Raw genomic sequence first — 23,344 nt, 5'->3', positions numbered from 1 at the left:
TCGACGCCACCTCCTGCTTCGCGCTGGAGGCTCATCCTCCTCCCTATTCCCGCGCCTGGAGACGCACTCGATCCCCTCTGTCCCTCCCCCTTCCCTGGCCCTCTCCTCCCCTCCATCGCTCGTCCCCGAGCTCGGCCGGGAGCAGCCATGGCCGCCACCCGTCGTCCTCGTGGCCACCAGCCACCCCTCGCCGCCCAAACGTACCCCCGAAATTCGCCTCCATGCCCACGTCTCCCCACCGAAGCCCACGTTCTTGGAAGCGCTGCAACATCGCCATCGGGCTCCTCCTCTTCCTCGGACGCCAACGACCACCGCCGTCGATTCGCTCCATCCAGTGCGCCCCCGCCCTCGCCGTCGCCTCTGCTTGAACCGCCATGAGCCACCGCCCCTTCTCCCTCTATCTTCTGCGCGAAACCGCCCTCCAGTGAAGTTCCCCGCCGTGGCCAAGCTTCGGCCGCCGCCGTAGCTCGCCGCCGGCATTGCTCCCGGCCACCCCGCGGCCTCTCGTCCGGTCCAATGTATGCGGGCGAGCAGGAGCTCCTCGCACATCCCCTCGGCACGTCCAGCCGACGCCGCAGTGCGATTCCGGCGTATCTCTGCCACGCCGGATGGTCGCTGGCGGCCTCTTCTCGGCTGTGCTGACATGGCTGGCTTAATTAGCCACTAATCACCGACCCGTGCCACTGACAGTGGGCCCCGCATGTTAATTAAACCCGAGCTGTTTAGTTAACTAGTTTAGCCACTTTGACACTGACATTTGGGTCCCGTCAGGTTTGACCGTGGCTGACCGTGTTGACCTGCCGATGTCACCCCGGCGCAGAGCTGATGCAGTAATGCATTTTCTGGATTTAGGCTGATTTAAATAACCAGAAAATTCCAAAAAATGTTTTAAGCTTCTAAAAATCATATAAAATCAACCGTAGCGCAGAATGAAATAATTTATACATGAAAAATTATCAGAAAAATTCAAGGAAGCCATTTGTACCATTTTCATGCATGTTTGAACAATGTTTGTCCTCTGTTTTGGACAAAACAAATAAAGGGCATTTAAATAATCATATATGGAGTTGGAATTTGAATCATGTATTCAAACCAACTTCATTTAAATTATAGCTAGATGCATTAGCTCAAATCACAGCATATTGCCATGTCATGATCATGCATCATATTATGGCATTGCATTGATTGTGTTCTTTCTTAGTTGCTGGTGTTTTTCCCCTCTCGGTAGACGTGTACCGACGACGAGAATGATGACACGGATGAAGTGTGTTCCTCTTTAGAAGTGTCAGGCAAGCAAAAACCCCTTGTTCATTTCATCACAACCCCACTCTCCCGCTCCTGCTCTCTTTTACTGCATTAGGACAACAACATTTCAACTGTTACATGCTGCGGTAGCTGAAACCCTTTCCTCTGCATGACCTGTCATTGCCACAGTAAATAGATGAAACCCACTAGCATGAGTAGGAGTTATTTGAGCCCTGATGTGCCTACTCATTCATGCTTGTTTGTCATGCCTACTACTGCTTAGAGTTGAGTCAGGTCCGATTCATTGGAGATGAATTGGAATGTGGTGAACATGTCCTACTATTGAGAGCTAAGTGTGTGAACATGATTTCGTAAAGGTAGTGGTGAGAGGCCATGTAGGAGTACATGGTGGGTTGTCTCATTGCAGCCGTCCTCAGGAACTAAGTTCTGTGTTGGTGATCCATGAACAGTTACTACCACGCATTGGAATGCTTAAGTGCCCCTCTCGACTTATTAATCTACCTGATCTCTGTCCAGGAGTTGCAACTAGTTTCTGGTGTTTGTAGGTAGTGTTAGTAGTCTACCAAGTGGCACCCGGTACAGGTGGGCATGGGACAGACTAGGCACAGTGGCCCGGTGTACCAAGTGGCACCCGGATGGTGGGCTTGGGAACCCTGCACACATCGTTTGGGGCCGTGAGCGACACCCCGGCCGGATCTCCTTGCGGATGGAACCCGAATAGGCGATAAACCTGGACGAGAGACTTGTGTGATTAGTCAGGTCGTGGCCGACTCCCTCACCAGGCTTCCGCTTGAAGGTTGCCGAGATACACGACGTGTACATGGTGGTAAGTGCCGAGAGCGTGTGTGAAGAAGTACACCCATGTAGGGTTATCATTATCTATTCAAATAGCCGGATTCCTCGGATATAGAAACTTGGACCCCTTGCATAGTTCATAGACAAGTGAAAGTGGATACTCTAAAATGCGCAAGATAAGCGTGAGTGCTATGGATGGCTTTCTCGTAGGGAGACGGGAGCGGATCCATAGTGGTGTATTGGTATGGTGAATATGTGGACTCGTGTGCGCCACCTCAAAAAAGTTACTTGTAGTCGTAGTTCAGGATAGCCACCAAGTCAAAGCTGGCTTGCTGCAGTTAAACTCCACCAACCCCTTTATTTATACCGATGCATATGTAGCTAGTTCTGATGTAAGTCTTGCTGGGTACATTTGTACTCACGTTTGCTTATTTTATGTTTTTGCAAAGAGACTTCAGTCTCACTAGTACTTCTGCGTGGACGTCGACATTTAGCTTGTTACCTCAGCTACGATCTTGTACCCTTGGGAGGGTCTTGTAGATAGTCAGGCTTCTCAGTCTTTTTCATTTGTAGTTGTCTGTACTCAGACATCTTTATGCTTCCGCTCAATGCTTGTTTGCTCTGTATGTTGGGTCATGAGACCATGATTGTAATACTTGGCTCCTCGGAGCCTATTGAATAAATACTTGAGTCGTAGAGTTATGCTGTGATGCCATGTTGTATTTACACATATCGAGCATATTGTGTGTATGATTGAAATGCTTGGTATGTGTGGAATCCGACAACCTAGTTGTTTATCCTTGGTAGCCTCTCTTATGGGGAAATGTAGTTTTGTGCTTCCATGAGCCATAGTAGTCCGCTACAGCCCGGTTCACTAGAGTCCTGCTAGCCCGGCACTACTGCTCTGGAACACTTGACTGGCTAGCATGTGATTCACTTTGTTCCTGTGTCTGTCCCTTCGGGGAAATGTCATGCGGTGGCATCCGAAGTCCTGCCTAGCCTGCTACAGCCCGGTTCACCGGAGTCATGTTAGCCCAGTGCTACAACCCAGATTCGCATGCTGCTGACCGACATGCTCGATGTTGATTCATCTATGCCTGTCCCCGTAAGTTAGTCCCACTTGGGGTTCTCGACTAGTCATGTTAGCCCGGGTTCTCTGTCATATGGATGCTAGCGACACTATCATATACGTAAGCCAAAAGGCGCAAACGGTCCCGGGCCATGGTAAGGCGACACCCGTGGGAATACCGTGTGTGAGGCCGCAAAGTGATATGAGGTGTCACCGGCTAGATCGATGTGACTTGGAATCAGGGTCCTGACACGTGGCAGTGTGCTCGTTTGACAGGCGCAGTGCGGTTATTCTGTTTTCCCCCACACGCACCCACACACCCCTAAAGATAGATAATGGGGGCATGTCCATACAACGAAGATGTGTCAGTACAACTATGCCCCTCGGTGCGGTACGGTGCGGGGGCATGTCATGTTACGGACTCGCCTCCGCATGGGATGTCGTGGCACGCCGCGTCGTCGCCTGCTACAGCTCGTTCCTGGCTCGGCCTCGCCGGGATGGGGGAGGGGTACCTCCCCCGCTCCCCTACTCAGCCTTGCACTAACGCAGTAGTGCGCTCGTTTGACAGGCGTAGTGCGATTATTATGTTTCCCTACCACACGCACCCACACATCCCTAAAGATAGATAATGGGGGCAAGTCCATACAACGAAGATGTGTCCGTACAACTATGCTCGTCGGGGCAATGCGGTGCGGTGCGCGGGCAAGTCATGTTACGGACTAGCCTCCGCATGCGACGCCGTGGCACGCAACATCGTCGCCTGCTACGGCTCGTTCCTTGCTCGGCCTCGCCGGGATGCGGGTGGGGGTCCTGACCCCCCTCCCCCCGGCTCGCCCATGCGCTAACGCGGTAGTGCGCTCATTTGACAGGTGCAGTGCGGTTATTCTGTTCCCCCCCCACACGCACCCACACACCCCTGAAGATAGATAATGGGGGAAAGTCCATACAAGGAAGATGTGTCATTACAACTATGCCGCTCGGTGCGGTGCGGTGCGGGGGCAAGTCATGTTACGGACTCTCCTCCGGATGCGATGTCGTGGCACACCAAGTCGTCACGTGCTATGGCTCGTTCCTGGCTCGGCTTCGCCGGGATGGGGGACCCCCTCCCCCCTGGCTCGGCCTCGCGCTAACACGGCAGTGCGCTCGTTTGATAGGCGGAGTGCGGTTATTCTGTTTCCCCCACACGCACCCACACACCCCTAAAGATAGTTAATGGGGGCAAGTCCATACAAGGAAGATGTGTCACTACAACTATGCCCCTCGGTGCGGTGCGGTGCGGGCGCAAGTCATGTTACGGACTCGCCTCCGCATGCGACACCGCGGCATGCCGCGTCGTCGCCTACTACGGCTCGTTCCTGGCTCGGCCTCGCCGGGATGGGGAGGGGGTCCCGACCCCTCCCCCCGGCTCGGCCTCGCGGTAACGTGCCAGTGCGCTCGTTTCACAGGCGCATTGCGGTTATTCTGTTTCCCCCTCACCCCGACTCAGCTTAACGCTAACGCGGCAGTGCGCTTGTTTGACAGGCGCAGTGCAGTTATTCTGTCCCCCCCACACGCACCCACACACCCCTAAAGATAGATAATGGGGGCATGTCCATTCAAGGAAGATGTGTCAGTACAACTATGCCCCTCGGTACGGTGTGGTGCGGTGCGGGGGCAAGTCATGTTACAGACTCGCCTCCGCATGCGACGCCACGGCACGCCGCGTCGTCGCCTGCTACGGCTCGTTCCTGGCTCGGCCTCGCCGGGATGGGGGAGGGGGTCCCGACCCCTCTCCACCCCGGCTCGGCCTCGCGCTAACACAACAGTGCGCTCATTTGACAGGCGCAATGCGGTTATTCTGTTTCTGCCTCCCCCCACACGCTCCCACACACCCCTAAAGATAGATAATGGGGGCAAGTCCATACAACGAAGATGTGTCAGTACAACTATGCCGCTCGCTGCGGGGGCAAGTGATGTTACGAACTCACCTTCGCACGCGACGCCGCGGCACGCCACGTCGTTGCCTGCTACGGCTCGTTCCTGGCTCGGCCTCGACGGGATGGGGGAGGGACGACCCTCCCCCGGCTCGGCCTCACGCTAACGCGGCAGTGCACTCGTTTAACAGGCACAGTGCGGTTATTCTGTTTCCGCCCCACATGCACCCACACCCCCCCACTGGTAGAAAAAGGGCCTGTTGTCCCGGTTCGTAAGGGCCTTTTGTCCCGGTTCCTGAACCGAGACTAAAGGGTCGGTACTAATGCCGTGCCCCTTTAGTCCCAGTTCAATCCAGAACCGGGACTAATGGGCCTCCACGTCGCCTGTGCACGGAGCCCAGGCAGGAGACCCTTTGGTTCTGGTTGGTGGCACCAACCGGGACCAATAGGCATCCACGCGTCAGCATTTCTGTGGCTGGGGTTTTTGTTTTTTTGAAAGGGGGGGGGGTTGGGGGTTTTGGGGGGTTAATTTAGGTGTTTCATATATTGTGTTAGCTAGCTATAATTAATAGAGAGAAGTGTCCTCTCTTATGTCCGTGCTTGGTCGACGCTACGTACTATACATACGTATAGAGAGGACTAGACACGCTAGCTAGCTAGTAAGCAAACGAAGGAACCAGAAGATTGTCATGAACATATATGCATACAGAGAGAAGTGATATCGACCACCTCTCCTTCTCCGAGAGATTGGTCGAACAACAAGTTCTCGTATATCTATCCGACACTACCGGCTACATATATACAATAATTATCTCTTACAAATATAATCATACGCACTCATGGTCCACATAGTATTCTCCGTTTTCAGCGATCACGTGGTCAAGAAAGAATGCCGCCAATTCCTCTTGAATTGCTCGCATGCGAGCTGGTGCTAGGAGTTCATCCCGCTTCCGAAACATCTAATTTGAAGAAGGGGGTCAATACATATATATATGAATGAATGAAACTCAACACAAATGATGGTAATAAAATAAAATTGTGAATGTTGTTATTTACGTACTTCATATTGTTCGTCAGTGTAGCCCCGCTCACAGGTCGTGTGGCGGATGGACTCGCAAACGTAGTATCCACAGAAATCATTCCCTTTTTCTTGCCACAACCACTTTACAAGAAATAGAGGTCAATCAAACTGATAAGCAAGAATGCCAAATCAATAGGAGATGCGCAGAACATGCTACTATAGTACTTACTTTCGGGTGTCTAAATTGCAGCTTCTTCGGGAGTCCTGGAGCTTTTTTGGAGAATTTTTTCCAAACCCTGCCAGACAAAGAAAACAGTTACTTGATATATCAGGAAATGAACAAAGTTGCTGATATGGTGGATAATAATCAATTTAACTTACTTCTCGAGCATTTGAGTCATGTCCGCATAGTCCTGGGGATCTTTTCGTTTTGAGTCTAAGACAGTTACTAGTCCCTGCTCAAGCTTAATCTCTAGGAGAATATAGTGGTAACTGCACACACATGCATAACTCATCAATTACATTACTATAACCTTAACTAATATATATATATAAGGGAAACCGAATACGCACAAGACAGTAACACTCACTTGAAGTTGTAAGGAAAGAGTATTATATCTTTGTTTTCATTTATTACCAATGATCGTAGCAAGTTGGCCTCGGTATCTGCGGCATGAAATTTAACCTGAGTTGCATCTATGAGATATGTGTTAATGAACCCAATATCACCGACTTGCCTTTTCTTCAATTCGGCGATCTTCAATCTGCATAATATAGTGAGGATGATTATAAATGCATGCAATGAAAGAGCTGAGCTATATAGAGAGACTTAATGACAGAAGTAGTACTACTTACAGACAGTAGCAGGTGACCGTTGTTTTATCGAGGGCCAATTGATTGAAAAACTGAAAGAACTCCTCAAATGGAACATGCAACAGTTCAATTCCAACAAGGTCATGCTCCTTTTTAACTTTCACATACAAAGTACTCCTCCCCAAGAGTCTCTGCAGATTTTCAAGTACCAATCATGCAATCTTCGCATCATCGTTGATAGAGATCTTTCATCTTTGACGAGAGGCTTCCCGTACTCATATCTTTGTATCTGCACCTCCATGGGTTCATAATGTACATCGTCGGGCAGGTAATCGGCAAGATTGCTATAACCGGGCACCATCCTCGGATCATTAGCGACGTTGTCGCTAGGCACCTTGAGCGGGGGGCACGATTGCTTCGCTTGTTCGCCGAGCTGGGCAATTTGTTTCCCAGCTCGTCGTTCTTTCAGCCTTTGATCACTGAAAGTACTTCCCGACCGCTCCGCTTCGGCAAATTCCTTTCCAATAATGCGCTCATAGTTTCCTTTCGGCGGAGACTTGGGTGGTTTTGTGAGGGCAGCCAGAGTGCGCTTCGCTTTCACCGGATCTACCTTCTCCTCCGGAGGTGGATGTCTCTTTGCTTTCAACTATTGAAACCAGTCATCCACTTCAGTTCGCACGATCTTGGCGTTCTCCTCCGGGGTCCTCTCATATGGTAACTTCTCTGGAGTCTACAAAGAAGGACCAAATCTATATGTCCTCCCGCCTCTGGCTGTAATACTAGACGCTGGCCGAGCAAACGGAGCGATTGTCTTCTTTACTTGCTTACGAGGCGGAGGAGAAGGACTACGACACGCCGGAGAAGCCGGAGCGGCGGCAGGTCTTTTCTGCCCTTGCTGAAGAGGCGGAGAAGGAGGAGGCTGGCTACTCGGGCGCGTTGGCGCAGGCGGAGAAGGAGGCGGAGTGCCGCCACGCGCTGGAGAAGGAGCCGATCGAGTGCCCTGATCGTCACTCGCCGGAGAAGGAGGCGGTGGGGGAGGCGGAGTGCCCTGACTCGCCGGAGGAGGAGGCGCTGGAGGAGGCGGAGTGCCCTGACTTGTCGGAGGAGGAGGAGGAGGCGGAGGCGTCCAGTTCGGAAGGTTGATGAGCTCCTTCCACCATAGACATGGAGTCTTCAAAGCAGACCCCAGCCTAGTCTCCCCTTCACCGGTAGGGTGGTCAAGCTGGAGGTCCTCAAATCCCTCCGTTATTTCACCCACCATCACCCTAGCATATCCTTTTGGAATAGGCCGACAGTGAAAAGTTGCACCGGGTTCAGGAGGATAACCAGAGCCAACAGCCGCCTTGACCTTCAAATTCATCCATTGCGTCATAAGGTGGCAATTTTGAGACTCCGTGATAGCATCCACGGGATAGCTGGCAGGAGCCGTCAAGGCATGCTCCAGCTGAAGCAGCGCGGTGGAGGCCACGCCGCTTCTCCGCTGAGATTGTGGGGTAGCTTCGGCGGAAGCTTCGGCAGTACGTTTGCTGCGATTTGCTTCTCGTTCCTCTATCGCTTGTACCCTTGCTTGCAGTGCCTGCATTTGGGTCTGCTGCACTTTTTTCCTCCTCTCATGGGATTTATAACCGCATGCGTTCGGAAACCCAACCTTCCACGGAATGGAGCCTGGCGTGCCTCGTGTTCATCCAGGGTGCTCAGGATTCCCGAGGGCCATTGTGAGCTCGTCGTTCTCTCTGTCTGGAAAGAACGTCCCTTGCTGTGATGCTTCGATATACTGCTGAAGCTTCCTGACTGGTATGTCCATTTGATCGTTCGTCCAAATGCACTTCCCTGTTACAGGGTCCAAGGTTCTGCCAGCCCCGAAGAACCAAGTCCGGCAACGGTCTGGCCAGTTAATTGTCTCTGGTTCGATCCCTTTATCAACCAGATCATTCTCAATCTTGGCCCACTTAGGCCGGGCTACGAGGTAGCCACCTGACCCCGTGCGATGGTGATGCTTCTTCTTCGCAGCATTTTGCTTGTTTGTCGCCGACATCTTCTTACTCTTTTCCGATGTCTTGTGGGCCACAAATGCGGGCCAGTGATCTCTGATCTTCTCATATCTGCCCTTGAATTCTGGTGTCTCATTATTTTCGACAAACTTATTCAGCTCTTTCTTCCACCTCCTGAATAGTTCTGCCATCCTCTTAAGAGCAAAAGACTTGATTAATTGCTCTTTAACTGGCTTCTCTGGATTATCCTCTGGCGGTAGGGTGAAACTTGACTTCAGCTCAGTCCAAAGATCATTTTTCTGCATATCATTGGCATAAGACACCTCAGGGTCTTCTGTAGCCGACTTAAACCATTGATGGATGCTGATCGGGATCTTGTCCCTAACCAAAACCCCGCACTGAGCAACAAATGCGCTCTTTGTCTGGAGGGGTTCAATCGGTTGGCCGTCGGGCGCGATTGCTATGATCTCAAACTTTTCATCCGAGCTCAACTTTTTCTTCGGGCCTCGTCTCTTTACCGAAGTTGTGCTCGATCCAGAGGGATAGAAAAAAGAACAAAGACTTAATTAATATGTGTAGATACCAAAACAATGAATGCATCAATTAGCTAGTCAGTAGAAGCTTAACTAATATATATACCTGGCCGGACTCGGTTCGGTCACCGGAGACGTCATCATGGTCTCCTTCTTACACCGGCATTGGGTCACCGGAGCCATCCTCACGGTCTCCTTCTTGCACCGGCATTAGGTCACCGGAGCCATCATAATCATAGCCAGCTGCTTCTAGACCGTCGGTGTCGCTGAGAAACAACAAGCAGACGGCATCACTTCCTCGTGCGATTATGTCCCCCAACAACTCTTCTTGTACTTCGTCTCGGGCGGTGTCCATAGTTTCTACAAATATTGACAACATGGCAATTATTATTCAAACATGACAGATGGATATATTAGTGGCAAACGTAGAAACTAATATTAATTAGTGGCCTCAACGCTGCTTCTCTAGGGTTTGGGGTGGCCTCGACGCTGCTTCTCTAGGGTTTGGGGTGGCCTCGACAACGCTTCAAGGATAAAAAAAGAAGAGGAAGAATAAAAAAAAGAGGAGAAGAAAGAATAGAGGAGTAAGAACTCCTCTATTCTTTCTTCTCCTCTTTTTTTCTTCTTCTTCCTCTTTTTTTATTGGGAACGAGGGTCGTCGAGGGTCACCGAGCGGTAGAGGAAACCCTAAATAGCAAGTATCGTGGGTGTGAGATACATGTGGCCGTCGGTGTCGGACACTACATCCACGTCCCACAAGTGCCGTGGGCGTCGAAGCCCGCGCCACTTGTGGGACGTGGATGTAGTGTCCGACACCGACGGCCACATGTATCTCACACCGACGATACTTTCTATTTAGGGTTTCTCCTCTACCGGGACCAACCGGGACCAAAGGTCTCTTTTTGGCAGCCCAAAGGGCCAATTTTCGGCAGCCCACGTCGCTTTTGGGACGTGGATGTAGTATTCGACACCGATAGCCACATGTACCTCGCACCGTCGATACTTGCTATTTAGGGTTTCCTCTACCGCTCAGCTATCATCAACACCCTCGTTTCGATAAAAAAGAAGAGGAAGAAGAAGAAAAAAAGAGAGGAGAAGAAAGAATAGAGGAGAAGTTCTTCTCATATATTCTGTCTTCTCCTCTTTTTATTCTTTTATTCCTCTTCTTTTTTTATCCTCGACGTCGATGGGAACCCTAAATAACAATAAGTATGAACGGTGTGAGGTATATGTGGTCGTCGGCGTTGAACACTACATCTACGTCCCACAAGCGACGTGGGCGTCACTTGTGGATGCCCACGTCGCTTGTGGGACGTGGATGTAGTGTTCTACACCAATGGCCACATGTACCTCGCACCGTCGATACTTGCTATTTAGGGTTTCCTCTACCGCTCGGTGATCATCAACACCCTCATTCCCGATAAAAAAAGAAGAGGAAGGAGAAGAAAAAAAAGAGGAGAAGAAGAAAGAATAGAGGAGAAGAAGTTTTCTTCTCCTCTATTCCTTCTTCTTCTCTTTTTTTCTCCTCTTCTTCCCGACCCTCGCCCCCTCGAACACTTGGCGACCCTCGACCCTCTACCCTAGCTAGTTCCCGACCCTCGCCCCCTCGATCCCTCGAACACTCGGCAACCCTCGACCCTCTACCCTAGTTAGTTCCCGACCCTCGCCCCCACGAAACCTCGAACACTTGGTGACCCTCGAACCCTCGGCAACCTCCTCCCCCCATCATGTCGAAGTTATCGGGGAGGGGGTATATCGACCCTCCTCATGTCGAAGTTATCTGGTAGGGGGTATATCGACAACGACATACCCGATACATACATACATACATAGTCACATGCATCCATACATATGTGAACAAAATTAATATCTACTCCCTCCGTTCCTAAATATTTGTCTTTCTAGACATTTCAAATGACTACTACATACGGATGTATATGTACACATATTTTAGAGTGTAGATTCACTCATTTTGCTCCGTATGTAGTCACTTGTTGAAATGCCTAGAAAGACAAGTATTTAGGAACGGAGGGAGTACTAATTAACAACCTAAATAAAAAAACTAATACATATCTGCATGCACACACATATACACTGCACACACATACACATACATACACATATACACTACACACATGCATACATATCTCCAAAAAAACTAACAGAGGCGGGCGGCGGAGGCGGGGTGCGGCGGCAAACGGCGGCGGCGTGGCAAGCGGAGCGTGGCCAGGCGGCGGCGTCGAGGCAGAGCACGGCGGGCGGAGGCGACGAACCGGCGGTGGCGCGGCAAGCGGAGCACGGTCAGGCGGCGTCGTCGGGGCAGAGCACGGCGGGCGGCGGCGTCGGGGCGCGGCAAGATAGCATGGCTGGCGGCGGCGGCAGGGCACGACGGGGGGAGAGGAGGAGAGGAGGGGAACGGCACGGCGGCTTACAGTGGGAGCGGCCTGGGAAGGCGTCGGGGTAGGGCTCGGCGGCGGCGGCGAGGACGGTGAAGTGGAGCAGCCTGACGGCGTCGGGGCAGGGCTCGGCAGTGGCGGAGGCGATGACGAGGGGCAGGGCTCGGCGGTGGCAACGACGTGAGAGGGGCAGCCTGGCGGCGTCGACGATGAGGAATGGGAGCAGTTGGCGGAAATTTCCCAAGTGTTGTATATATAGCCAGAGCATTGGTCCCGGTTCGTGGCACGAACCGGGACGAATGCCTACCTATGGTCCCGGTTCGTGCCACCAACCGGGACCAAAGGCCAAATTTCAGCAGCCCAAAGGGCGGGAAGCGGCGGCCTTTGGTCCCGGTTGGTGGCACCAACCGAGACTAAAGAGGGGCATTGGTCATGGTTTGTGGCACCAACCGTGACGAATTCCCCCTTTAGTCCCGGTTGGTGCCACCATCCGGGACCAAAGGCCTTGTGCTGCCCCGCGCCCAAATGTTTAGTCCCACCTCGCTAGTTGAGAGGGAGCCGCACCTGTTTATAAGGTGCGGTGCGCCTTCCCTCTCGAGCTCCTCTCTAAAGCAGGCTTTCGGGCCTAACCATGCAATGTGTGCCTGTGGGCCTACTGGGCCTCCCGCGGGCCTGAATCCTGGCCCATGGTAGGGTTTCTAGTCGTATTCAGGCCGTGGGTGCCCAGTAGGTGGCACTTTTTTTTATTTTTTTTGTTTCTACTTACAACAAAATACTTATTGTTGCTATATTTAATTTTTTTCCAGTTTTTTTGTTTTGTTTTCTGCATTATTTATTTTCTTTTGTTTTTTGCTTTATTTTATAATTCTTTTTGCTTTTAGTTTTAGAAAAATTATAAATTTTCTGTTAGTGCCATTAGTTTTCAAATTTGAAAACACTTTTTTGTTTTTTTGTTTTCTTTGTTGCTTTATTTATTTTATTTTGTTTGTACTTACAACAAAATACTTATTGTTGCTATTTTTATTTTTTTCCAGTTTTTTTGTTTTGTTTTCTGTATTATTTATTTTCTTTTGTTTTTTGCTTTATTTTTTAATTCTTTTTGCTTTTAGGTCAGCAAAATTATAAACTTTCTGTTGCTTTATTTATTTTATTTTGTTTCTACTTACAACAAAATACTTATTATTGCTATTTTTTCTAGTTTTTTGTTTTGTTTTCTGCATAATTTATTTTCTTTTATTTTTTGCTTTATTTTTTTATTCTTTTTGATTTTAGTTTTAGAAAAATTATAAACTTTCTGTTAGTGCCATTAGTTTTCAAATTTGAAAACACTTTTTTAGTTTTTTTGTTTTCTTTGTTGCTTTATTTATTTTATTTTGTGATTAACTTTACTATAAAAATAGTATTTTTCCTGTTTTTTATTTTTTTTGCATTATTTATTTTCTTTTGTTTTTTGCGTTAATTTTTAATTCTGTTTGCTTTTAGGTTAGCAAAATTATAAACTTTCTGTTAGTGACAATAGTTTTAGAAAAATTATAAACTTTCTGTTAGTGCCATTAGTTTTCAAATTTGAATAGTTAAAATTTGAATTCTTTGAAAATTGTTTGAATCACAAGTTTGTGATTAACTTACTAAAAAATGAGAATAGATGCGCTTATAGAGAAAATTCAACCTAAATTCCTAGTAAATTTCTATGAATTTCAGAGAAATTCACTATGAATTTAGGTCAAACTTTTCTCTATTAGGGCTGAACCATAAGACATGAAAGCATTTCAAATGAACTCTGAAAAATTTGAAAGTTGGCATGGTATCATAATTTCACCCACATAGCATGTGCATATACAAAACGGACAATGGTAGCATGTTCGTGTGTTACAAAGTTGGCATGGTATCATCATAATAGTTGTGGGAGAAAGTCTTCACTTTTTATTCGCTTGTGTCATTTGCTTATTGCGCTGTAACCATGGATAATCTTCATTGTTTATCAGGATGCTTGGGTCAGCCTTGACATTGAAGGGAGGAATTTCATGAAACTTTTCATAATCTTCAGACATGTCTGTCTTGCCGTCAACTCCCAGGATGTCCCTTTTTCCTGAAAGAACTATGTGGCGCTTTGGCTCACCATATGATGTATTCGCTTCCTTATATTTTCTTTTTCTCGGTTTGGTAGACATGTCCTTCACATAGATAACCTGTGCCACATCATTGGCTAGGACGAACGGTTCGTCAGTGTACCCAAGATTTTTCAGATCCACTGTTGTCATTCCGTACTGTGGGTCTACCAGTACCCCGCTGCCTAACAGATTGACCCATTTGCACTTAAACAAAGGGACCTTAAAATCAGGTCCGTAGACAAATTCCCATATGTCCACTATGTAACCATAATATGTGTCCTTTCTGCTCTCGGTTGCTGCATCAAAGCGGACACCGCTGTTTTGGTTGGTGCTCTTTTGATCTTGGGCGATCGTGTAAAATGTATTCCCATTTATCTCGTATCCTTTTTAAGTCAATACAGTCAAAGATGGTCCCCTGGACAACAAGTACAACTCATCACAAACAGTGCTGTCACCTCTGAGACGTGTTTCCAACCAACTGCTGAAAGTCCTGATGTGTTCACATGTAATCCAGTCGTCGCACTGCTCCGGGTGTTTGGAGCGCAGACTGTTCTGGTGTTCATCGACATACGGGGTCACCAAGGTAGAGTTCTGTAGAACTGTGTAGTGTGCTTGAGACCAAGAATATCCGTCCCTGCATATTATTGAGTCTCTTCCAAGAGTGTCTTTTCCAGTCAGCCTCCCCTCATACCGCGATTTAGGGAGACCTATCTTCTTAAGGCCAGGAATGAAGTCAACACAAAACCTGATAACATCCTCTGTTTGATGGCCCATGGAGATGCTTCCTTCTGGCCTAGCGCGGTTATGGACATATTTCTTTAGGACTCCCATGAACCTCTCAAAGGGGAACATATTGTGTAGAAATACGGGCCCCAGGATGACAATCTCGTCGACTAGATGAACTAGGACGTGCATTATGATATTGAAGAAGGATGGTGGGAACACCAGCTCGAAACTGACAAGACATTATGCCACATCACTCCTTAGCCTTGGTACAATTTCTGGATCGATCACCTTCTCAGAGATTGCATTGAGGAATGCACATAGCTTCACAATGGCTAATTGGACGTTTTCCGGTAGAAGCCCCCTCAATGCAACCGGAAGCAGTGGCGCCATAATCACATGGCAGTCATGAGACTTTAGGTTCTGAAACTTTTTCTCTGGCATATTTATTATTCCCTTTATATTCGACGAGGAGCCAGTCGTGACCTTCATACTGAGCAGGCATTCAAAGAAGATTTCTTTCTCTTCTTTCGTAAGAGCGTAGCTGGCAGGACCTTTATACTGCTTCGGAGGCTTGCCGTCCTTTTCGTGCAAACATTTCAGGTCCTCCCGTGCCTCAGGTGTATCTTTTGTCTTCCCATACACGCCCAAGAAGCCTAGCAGGTTCACGCAAAGGTTCTTCGTTACGTGCATCACGTCGATTGAGGAGCGGACCTCTAGGTCATTCCAGTATGGTAGGTCTCAAAATATAGATTTCTTATTCCACATGGGTGCGTGTCCCTCAGCGTCATTCGGAACAGCTAGTCCACCGGGACCCTTTCCAAAGATTACGTAGTGTAAATCATTGACCATAGCAAGTATGTGATCACCAGTACGCATGGCGGGCTTCTTCCGGTGATCTGCCTCGCCTTTGAAATGCTTGCCTTTCTTTTGACATTGATGGTTGGTCGGAAGAAATCGATGAAGGCCCAGGTACACATACTTCCTGCATTTGTCCAGGTATATACTTTCAGTGTCATCTAAACAGTGCGTGCATGCGTGGTATCCTTTGTTTGTCTGTCCTGAAAGGTTACTGACAGCGGGCCAATCGTTGATGGTCACGAACAGCAACGCCTTAAGGTTAAATTCCTCCTGTCTCTGCTCATCCCACGTACGTACACCGTTTCCATTCCGCAACTGTAAAAGTTCTTCAACTAATGGCCTTAGGTACACATCAATTTCGTTGCCGGGTTGCTTAGGGCCTTGGATGAGAACTGGCATCATAATGAACTTCCGCTTCATGCACATCCAAGGAGGAAGGTTATACATACATAGAGTCATGGGCCAGGCGCTGTGATTGCTGCTTTTGTCCCCGAAAGGATTAATGCCATCCGCGCTTAAAGCAAACCATACATTCCTTGGGTCCTTTGCAAGCTCATCCCAGTAATTTCTCTCGATTTTTCTCCACTGCGACCCGTCAGCGGGTGCTCTCAACTTCCCATCTTTCTTTCGGTTCTCACTGTGCCATCACATCAACTTGGCATGCTCTTCGTTTCTGAACAAACGATTCAACCGTGGTATTATAGGAGCATACCACATCACCTTCGCAGGAACCCTCTTCCTGGGGGGCTCGCCGTCAACATCACCAGGGTCATCTCGTCTGATCTTATACCGCAAGGCACCGCATACCGGGCATGCGTTCAGATCCTTGTATGCACCGCGGTAGAGGATGCAGTCATTAGGGCATGCATGTAACTTCTCCACCTCCAATCCTAGAGGGCATACGACCTTCTTTGCTGCGTATGTACTGTCAAGCAATTCGTTATCCTTTGGAAGTTTCTTCTTCAATATTTTCAGTAGCTTCTCAAATCCTTTGTCAGCCACAGCATTCTCTGCCTTCCACTGCAGCAATTCCAGTACGGTACTGAGCTTTGTGTTGCCATCTTCGCAATGGGGGTATAACCCTTTTTTGTGATCCTCTAACATGCGATCGAACTTCAGCTTCTCCTTTTGACTTTCGCATTGCGTCCTTGCATTGACAATGACCCAGCGGAGATCATCATCATTGGGCACATCGTCTGGTTCCTCTTGATCTTCAGCAGCTTCACCCGTTGCAGCATCATTGGGCACATCGTCTAGTTCCTCTTGATCTTCACCAGCTCCCCCCGTTGCAGCATCACCGTATTCAGGGGGCACATAGTTGTCATCGTACTCTTCTTCTTCGCCGTCTTCCATCATAACCCCTATTTCTCCGTGCCTCGTCCAAACATTATAGTGTGGCATGAAACCCTTGTAAAGAAGGTGGGAGTGAATGATTTTCCGGTTAGAGTAAGACCTCGTATTCCCACATTCAGTGCATGGACAACACATAAAACCATTCTGCTTGTTTGCAAGTATCTATGTAAACATACAAGTAAGAGCATTTTTCCTTTCAGAAAGAAGATCAGAACAAGAGGCTCACCACGGTGGTGCCGGCGATGAGCTCGGCGCTGGTGATCGACGGCGGTGAAGACGGGGACGGGGCATGACGGACCGCTAAACCTAGACAAATATTATGGAAAATGGAGCTTGGAGGTCGAGCTTGGAGAGGAGAAAGTTTAAGTAGTGTGGCTCGGGCATTCCATCAAACACCTTGTGTGCATAGGAGGTGAGCTAGAGGACCACCAAGCCCTCTCCCCCTCGGCCAAAGAAAAAAAGAGCACTGGGGTGCTCTGCTCACGAGCGAGGGGTATATATAGGCACCTCATTGGTCCCGGTTGGTGACATGAGCCGGGACTAAAGGGGAGCCTTTGGTCCCGGTTGAAGCCACGAACCGGGACCAATGGTGGTGTGCCAGGAGCGAGGCCCATTGGTCCCGGTTCATCCCACCAACCGGGACCAAAAGGTCCAGATGAACTGGGACTAATGGCCCACGTGGCCCGGCCGGCTCCTTGGGCTCACGAACCGGGACCAATGCCCACATTGGTCCCAGTTCTGGACTGAACCGGGACTAATGGGCTGACCCGGCCTGGACCAAAGCCATGTTTTCTACTAGTTCCCTAAAGATAGATAATGGGGGCAAGTCCATGCAAGGAAGCTGTGTCAGTACAACTATGTCCCTCGGTGGGCTCGGCCTCGCGCTAACGCGGCAGTGCGCTCGTTTGACAGGCGAAGTGCGGTTATTCTGTTTCCCTACCACAAGCACCCACACACCCATAATGATAGATAATGGGGGCAAGTCCATACAAGGAAGATGTGTTAGTACAACTATGCCCCTCGGTGCGGTGCTGTGCTGGGGCAAGTCACGTTACGGACTCGCCTCCGCATGTGACGCCGCCACACGCCGCGTCGTCGCCTGCTACGGCTCGTTCCTGGCTCGGCCTCGCCGGGATGGGGGAGGGGGTCCCAACCCCCCCCCGGCTCGGCCTCGCGCTAACGTGGCAGTGTACTCGTTTGACAGGCGCAGTGCGGTTATTCTGTTTCCCCCCACATGCACCCACACACCACTAAAAATAGATAATGGTGGCAAGTCCATACAACGAAGATGTGTCAGTACAACTATGCCCCTCGGTGCGGTACAGTGTGGGGGCAATTCATGTTACGGACTCGCCTCCACATGTGATGCGGCGGCACGCCGCGTCGTCGGCTGCTATGGCTCGTTCATGGCTTGACCTCGCCGGGATGGGGGAGGGGGGTCCCGACCCCCCTCTCCCAGGCTCGGCCTCACGCTAACGCGGCAGTGCGCTCGTTTGACAGGCGTAGTGTGGTTATTTTGTTACCCCCCTCCTCCCCCACACGCACCCACACACCCCTAAAGATATATAATGGGGGCAAGTACATACAAGCAAGATGTGTCAGTACAACTATGCCCCTCGGTGTGGTGCGGTGCGGGGGAAAGTCATGTTACGGACTCGCCTCCGCATGCGACGTCGTGGCACGCCGCGTCGTCGCCTGCTACGGCTCGTTCCTCGATCGGCCTCGCCGGGATGGGTAGGGGGTAGCTCCCCCGTCCCCCCGGCTCGGCCTCACGCTAACACAATAGTGCGCTTGTTTGACAGGCGCAGTGCGGTTATTCTGTTTCCCTACCACACGCACCCACACACCCCTAAAGATAGATAATGGGGGCAAGTCCATACAAGGAAGAAGTGTCGGTACAACTCTGCCCGTCGGGGCGGTGCGGTGCGGTGCGCGGGCAAGTCAAGTTACGGATTCGCCTCCGCATGCGACGCCGTGGCACGCCGCGTCGTTGCCTGCTACGGCTCGTTCCTGGCTCAGCCTCGCCGGGATGCGGGAGGGGGTCCCGACCCCCTCCCCCCGGATCTCCCGTGCGCTAACGCCGTAGTGCGCTCGTTTGACAGGCGGAGTACGGTTATTCGGTTTCCCCACACACGCACCCACACACCCCTAAAGATAGATAATGGGGGCAAGTCCATACAAGGAAGATGTGTCATTACAACTATGGTCGTCGGTGTGGTGCGGGGGCAAGTCATGTTACGGACTGTCCTCCGCATGCGACGCCGCGGCACGCCAAGTCGTCGTGCGCTATGGCTCGTTCCTGGCTCGGCTTCGCCAGGATGGGGGAGGGGGGTTCCGATCCCCTCCCCCTGGCTCGGCCTCGCGCTAACGCGGCAGTGCGGTCGTTTGACAGGTGGAGTGCGGTTATTCTGTTTCCCCCCACGTGCACCCACACACCCTTAAAGATAGTTAAAGATAGTCCATACAAGGAAGATGTGTCAGTACAACTATGCCCCTCGGTGCGGTGCGGCCGCAAGTCATGTTACGGACTCGCCTCCGCATGCGACGCCGCGACACGCCGCGTCGTCGCCAGCTACGGCTCGTTCCTGGCTCGGCCTCGCCGGGATGGGGGAGGGGGGTCCCGACCCTCCTCCCCCCTGCTCGTCCTAACACTAACGCGGCAGGGCGCTTGTTTAACAGGCGCAGTGCGGTTATTCTATCCCCCCCCCCCACACGCTCCAACACACCCCTAAATATAGATAATGGGGGCAAGTCCATTCAGGGAAGATGTGTCAGTACAACTATGCCCTCTATATGGTGCGGTGCGGTGCGGGGGCAAGTCATGTTACGGACTCGCCTCCGCATGCGATGCCACGACACGCCACGTCGTCGCCTGCTATGGCTCGTTCCAAGCTCGACCTCGCCAGGATGGGGGAGGGGGGTCCCGACCCCTCTCCACCCGGCTCGGCCCTGTGCTAACGTGGCAGTGCGCTCTTTTGACACGCGCAATGCGGTTATTCTGTTTCCCCCTCCCCCACAAGCACCCACACACCCCTAAAGATAGATAATGGGGGCAAGTCCATACAAGGAAGATGTGTCAGTACAACTATGCCCCTCGGTGCGAGGGCAAGTCATGTTGCGGACTCGCCCCCGCATGCGACGCCACGGCACGCCGCGTCGTTGCCTGCTACGGCTCGTTCCTAGCTCGGCCTCACCGGGATGGGGGAGGGAGGTCCCTCCCCCTTACCCCCAGCTCCACCTCGCGCTAACGCGGCAGTGCACTCGTTTAACAGGCGTAGTGCGGTTATTCTGTTTCCGCCACACATGCACCCAGAAAACCCTAAAGATAGATAATGGGGCAAGTCCATCCAAGGAAGATGTGTCAATACAACTATGCCCCTCAGTGCAGTGCGGGGGCAAGTCATGTTACAAACTCACCTTCGCATGCGATGTCGCGGCACGCCACGTCATCGCCTGCTACGGCTCGTTCCTAGCTTGGCCTTGCCGGGAGATGGGGGAGGGGGTCACGACCCCCCCTCCCCGGCTCGGCCTCGCGCTAACGTGGCAGTGCGCTCATTTGACAAGCGCAGTGAGGTTATTCTGTTTCCCTACCACACGCACCCACACAGCCCTAAAGATAGATAATGGGGGCAAGTCCATACAAGGAAGATGTGTTATTACAACTATGCCCCTAGGGGCGGTGCGGTGCGGGGGCAAGTCATGTTACGGAGTAGCCTTCGCATGTGATGCCGTGGCACGCCGCGTAGTCACCTGCTACGGCTCGTTCTTGGCTCGGCCTCGTCGGGATAGGGGAGGGGGCTCCCCCCTGGCTCGGCCTCTTGCTAATGTGGCAGTGCGCTCATTTGACAGACGCGGTGCAGTTATTCTGTTCCCCTCCAGACGCAACCACACACTCCTAAAGATCGATAATGGGGGCAAGTCCATACAAGGAAGATGTGTTAGTACAACTATGCCCCTCGGTGCGGTGCGGTACGGTGCGAGGGCAAGTTATGTCACAGACTCGCCTCCACATGCGACGCTGTGGCACGCCGCGTCGTCGCCTACTATGGCTCGTTCCTGGCTCGGCCTCGCCGGGATGGGGGAGGGCTCGGCCTCGTGCTAACGCGGCAATGCACTCATTTGATAGGCAGAGTACGGTTATTCTGTTTCCCTCCCACACGCGCCCACACACACCTAAAGATAGATAATGGGGGCATGTCCATACAAGGAAGATGTGTCAGTACAAATATGCCCCTCGGAGGGGTGCGGTGCGGTGCGGGGGCAAGTCATGTTACGGACTCGCCTCCGTATGCGACGCCGCAACATGCCGCGCCGTCGCCTGCTATGGCTCGTTCCTGGCTCGGCCTCGCCAGGATGGGGGAGGGGGGTCCCGAACCCTCCCCCCGGCTCGGCCTCGCGCTAGCACGGAAGTGCGCTCGTTTGACAGGCGCAATGCTGTTATTCTGTTTCCCACACACGATCCCACACACCCCTAAAGATAGATAATGGGGGCAGGTCCATAGAAGGAAGATGTGTAAGTACAACTATGCCCCTCGGTGCGGTGCGGTGCGTTGCGGGCGCAAGTCATGTTACGGACTCGCCTCCGCTCGCCCTCGCGCCAACGCGGCAGTGCGCTCGTTTGATAGGCGCGGTGCGGTTATTCTGTCCCCCCCCCCCCACGCACCCGCACACCCCTAAAGATAGATAATGGGGTAAGTTCATACAAGGAAGATGTGTCAGTACAACTATGCCCCTCGGTGCGGTGCGGGGGCAAGTCATGTTACGGACTCGCCTCCACATGGGATGCCGCCGCACGCCGCGTCGTCGCCTGCTATGGCTCGTTACTGGCTCCCCCCCCCCCCCGGGGGGGGGGGGGGGGGGCGTTCTGACCCCCTCCCCCCGGCTCGGCCTCACGCTAACGCGGCAGGGCGCTCATTTGACAGGCGGAGTGTGGTTATTCTGTTTCCCCCCACACGCACCCACACACCCCTAAAGATAGATAATGGGGGCAAGTCCATACAAGGAAGATGTGTCAGTACAACTGTGCACCTCGGTGCGGTGCGGTGCCGTGCGGGGGCAAGTCATGTTACGGACTCGCCTCCGCATGCGACGCCGCGGCATGCCATGGCTCGTTCTTGGCTCGGCCTCGCCGGGATGGGGGGGTATTCAACCCAAATTTATTGATTCGACACAAGGGGAGCCAAAGAATATTCTCATGTATTAGCAGCTGAGTTGTCAATTCAACCACACCTGGAAACTTAATATCTGCAGCAAAGTGTTTAGTAGCAAAGTAATATGATAGTGATGGTAACGGTAACAAAAGAGTAATGAAAGCAAAGTAATATTTTTGGTATTTTTGTAGTGATTGTAACAATAGCAACGGGAAAGTAAATAAGCGTAAACCAGTATATGGAAAGCTCATAGGGATTGGATCAATGATGGATAATTATGCTAGATGCAATTCATCATGTAACAATCATAACATAGGGTGACACATAACTAGCTCCAATTCGTCAATGTAATGTAGGCATGTATTCCGAATATAGTCATAGCTGCTTATGGAAAAGAACTTGCATGCCATATTTTGTCCTACCCTCCCGTGGCAGCGAGATCCTAATGGAAACTAAGGATATTAAGGCCTTCTTTTAATAGAGAACCGGAACAAAGCATTAGCACATAGTGAATACATGAACTCCTCAAACTATGGTCATCACCGGTAAGTATCCCGATTATTGTCACTTGGGGGTTAACGGATCATAACACATAATAGGTGACTATAGACTTGCAAGATAGGATCTAGAACTCTCATATATTGATGAAAACATAATAGGTTCAGATCTGAAATCATGGCACTCGGGCCCTAGTGATAAGCATTAAGCATACCAAAGTTATATCAACATTAATCGTAGAACATAGTGGATACTAGGAATCAAACCCTAACAAAACTAACTCGATTACATGGTGAATCTCATCCAACCCATCACCATCCAGCAAGCCTATGATGGGATTACTCACGCATGGCGGTGAGCATCATGAAATTGGTGATGGAGGATGGTTGATGATGACGATGGTGACAAATCCCCCTCTCCGGAGCCCCGAACGGACTCCAAATCAGCACTCCTGAGAGGTTTTAGGGCTTGGCGGCAGCTCCGTATCGTAAAACGCGATGATTTCTTCTCCTTTATTTTTTTTCTCCCCGAAAGCAGTTGTATAGAGTTGGATTCGGGGGGTCTCCAGGAGGTAGGGCACGCGCCCTAGGGGGGCCCACCCTCGTGAGAAGGGTGTGGGCCCCCTGGTCTTCATCTTTGGCGAGGATTTTTTATTATTTATTGTAAGATATCCCATGGAGTTTCAGGTCATTCCGAGAACTTTTGTTTTCTGCACATAAAACAACGTCATGGCAATTCTGCTGAAAACAGCGTCAGTCCGGGTTAGTTCCATTCAAATCATACAAGTTAGAGTCCAAAACAAGGGCAAAAGTGTTTGGAAAAGTAGATATATTGGAGACATATCAACTCCC

This window comes from Triticum urartu, chromosome 6 (genome assembly GCF_003073215.2).
Source record: "Triticum urartu cultivar G1812 chromosome 6, Tu2.1, whole genome shotgun sequence".
Taxonomy (NCBI): domain Eukaryota; kingdom Viridiplantae; phylum Streptophyta; class Magnoliopsida; order Poales; family Poaceae; genus Triticum; species Triticum urartu.
This window is presented reverse-complemented; position numbering follows the sequence as displayed.